General features: G+C 35.5%; 1 non-coding gene across 1 annotated transcript; it reads right to left on the reverse strand.

The window, feature by feature from the left end:
* Positions 1-1,474: 1,474 nt before the first annotated feature.
* Positions 1,475-1,577, reverse strand: LOC122116246. The gene has a single exon (XR_006148930.1). It is a non-coding gene; the product is annotated as a U6 spliceosomal RNA (small nuclear RNA).
* Positions 1,578-3,295: the final 1,718 nt, after the last annotated feature.

Genomic DNA, 3,295 nt, shown 5'->3' on the forward strand with positions numbered 1-3,295 from the left:
AACGAAAAGAAATTGCATATAATCACTCCAAAATGCTTTAAAAATAAATGATAAAACAGGACCCCGTGAAGTAAACTTTCTTCTACTTTTAAAATTATTCTAAAAGACTTGCGCTGGTTGGTCACATCTGTAAACCTAACTATTCGCCATATCAACACTGAAGCTAGAGATCTGTGGATAACAGTTGGAAACCAATGAGGGAAAAATAAATTCATAGGATTATTTTTCAAAAATTTCAATGAATTAGCAACAGGTCAGGAATGGAGATGTAGCTCATATAGTAGCTCACCAATCTAGAGAGGAAAGGCCTAGCAAGACTTTGAAGCCCTGATTTCAAACTCTGAGCACACCAACATACATGCAATTGGATGAGAACACACGCTCTTGCACACACACACACACACACACATTCAAAATACCTTCATATTAGTGTTTTGCATCAATTTCTTTGTTAACAATATTATATGAGTAAAATAAAGGAAATAAACTCTTCCATCTCAGAACATGTTATATGTTTTCTATTGTAAAATTCTGTACACAGGGGTCACATTTACATGAGCAAGGTAATGAGTAAATTTCCTAACATGCATTGTTACCTCTTCCTTTATGTTCCCCTACCATCCCTTCCCTCCCACCTCTACAAGCACACTCCCCTCCCTAAGTACACTTCCCCTACCTAAATTGTAAAGTTCATTTTTCATCATAGTGTCTTGTGCATCTCATTGTTATAATGGGTCAACCTGTATCCCTATTTAAGCATCTTGTTTTTTTCCTTTCCCTCCCCAAATTAGAGGAACGTATATACAAGATGTGGGCGCACCAACTTCAAATACAGTGTAAACGGGTTATAGCATGGGGGAGGAACATATAAAGAAACAAAAAAAAAACACACCACCTGTTATAAGTACGTTAGAATCAATAACAAGCAAGAGAAAAACACACGTGTGTTCCTATCTTGGGTTTGATTTGCCTAATCTGGTCATATGTGCAAAGCTTTTAACCTTTTCTGCTTATCTCAGACATGAAATAGTTATTAAAAATTAAGGAAAACATAGGGCCTATGTTTCTTTGGATCTGGCTTACATCACTTAATATTTTTTTTCAAGTCTTTCCATTTTCTAACAAATTGGGCGATGCCATTATTTCTGATGGAGGCAAAGAATTCCATTGGTATAAATACCACATTTTCTTGATCCATTCATCTACTGAGGGGCATCTGGGTTGGTTTCAGATCTTAGCGATGGTAAATAATGCTGCAGTAAAAATAGTTGTGCTGGTAGCTTTAGTGTGGTCTTGTTTGTGATCATCTGGGTAAATGCACAAAAGTGGGATTCCTGGGTCATAGGGGAGCTCTATGTGGAGTCTTTTGAGGAACCTCCATAGTACTTTCCAAACGGTTGAATAAGTATACACTCCCACCAAGAATGCAGTACAGTTCTCTTGTGGCTACATCCCCTCCAGCATCTGTTGTTGTAAAAGTATGGAATGGTTCAGGAATTTGCCTGTCATCCTTTCTCAGGGGCCATTCTAATCTTCTCTGTATTGTTCCAATGTTAGAGTACTTGATGCTGAATTGAGCATAGAACATTTTTTATATATAAAGTGTAATTTATTTTCTTAAACTAGACAATTCAACAAAAAGTAAGCTCAAAAGAATTGCCATGAAATTTTAGAACCATGTACTTCTTACATAAGCACACATTTAAGAATAAAGACTGACATGTCAAAAACAAAATAATTCCAGATATTTGTTGTTCAAGAGATGTGTAAGAGGAGGAATTCAATTATTTTATACAAGGCACCTGTCATAATGAACACTGAAGCAAGTGTTAAGGTTTTAAGTTGTAATCTTTTAAACATATTTAATTTTGGGAATTTGCTTATATATGCCAAAACTAGGACTGTTTGGCAGGACATAAATTTTTTTTGGGGTGGGAGTCTGTGAGTGGGGCCTGAACTCTGGGACTGGGCGCTGTCCCTCAGCTCTTCAGCTCAAAGCTACTGCTCTACCACTTGAACCAACGTGCCAGTTCCAACTTTTTTCTTTTTGCTTATGTGGTGCTGAGGAATCGAACCCAGGGCTTCATGCATGCAAGGCAAGCACTCTACCACTGAGCCACCTACCCAGCCCCAGGTCATAAAATTTTTTGATAAAGTATTTAAGATTTATGGTAGCAGACATATGCTACTAAGTATGTACATTTCAGAGTTTATACAAATTTTACTAATGAGAAGTTGCAAAGTCTTTGTGTAAAGGAGCAGAATAAAGAGTTAAGACTTTTAACTACATAGTTTCTATTAAAAATATAGGGCTTCCTTATTTTAGATGTTAGTGAGGAACAAATGATGATATAAGCCATATACAAATGATGAGATGAGCCATAAATAGTAATCTTAATGGGTAACTTTAAAGACTGCTCATAGCCTTTAAAACTCTTGTTGAACATCATAATCTTAGGCAGTTTTAAATGTACAGGAATATGAGAAAATAGTAAAATCTAATACGTAGTACCCTTCAAATACTGAAAACACTGGTAATTGTTTTGTTTTTCATTTTATTAATCATTAATATTTAATTATTGGGTTTTCTTATTTGTAGCATTGTTTTCCTTGTTGTAATATAATACAACTTTTTGTAAGTCATCATTATGAAGTACTTGGAGAAGGTTACTGGGATGGCCAAACCATTTTTTATAGGTGCATGTGAATTTATGAAGAGGAAAATTAAGAACAAAATATTTATTTAAAAAGTTATGAAGTAGAGTCTGAATCAGGAATGTTGATAAATGTCCACACCTAAAATCTTACCCAGAGGCTGAAGCAGTGATTTTAAAGAGTTGAGGCCACAAAAGTGAGAGACTCTGTTTAGTTTTGTTTTATATTTTGATTTTGCTGGTAATGGGGCTTGAACTCTGGGCCTTAGGTGCTGTCCCTCAGCTCAAGGCTAGTGCTACCACTTGAGCCACAACACCACTTCCATCTTTTTCTCCTTATGTGGTGCTGAGAAATCAAATCTAGGGCCTCATGCATGCAAGGCAAGCACTCTAACACTGAGCCACCTTCCAAGCACCTGACAGAATGTTTTTTAAAAAATCAATTTATCCAACATTTGCTTTCTGCTTTGGGTTATGTTATTAAATATATGAATACCTTTTTATATCATTGTGAATTGTCATACTTCAGAATTTATACTAACTTCAACCACTTTATCCTTTTCAAAGTCATGAAATAGCTCAGAGTTTGCTTCCATGAAGATTGTTTTTACATTTAAAACTTCTCCTGAGACATTTTTATT

This window comes from Dipodomys spectabilis, unplaced genomic scaffold (assembly GCF_019054845.1).
Source record: "Dipodomys spectabilis isolate Male_0828 unplaced genomic scaffold, ASM1905484v1 ptg000129l, whole genome shotgun sequence".
Taxonomy (NCBI): Eukaryota; Metazoa; Chordata; class Mammalia; order Rodentia; family Heteromyidae; genus Dipodomys; species Dipodomys spectabilis.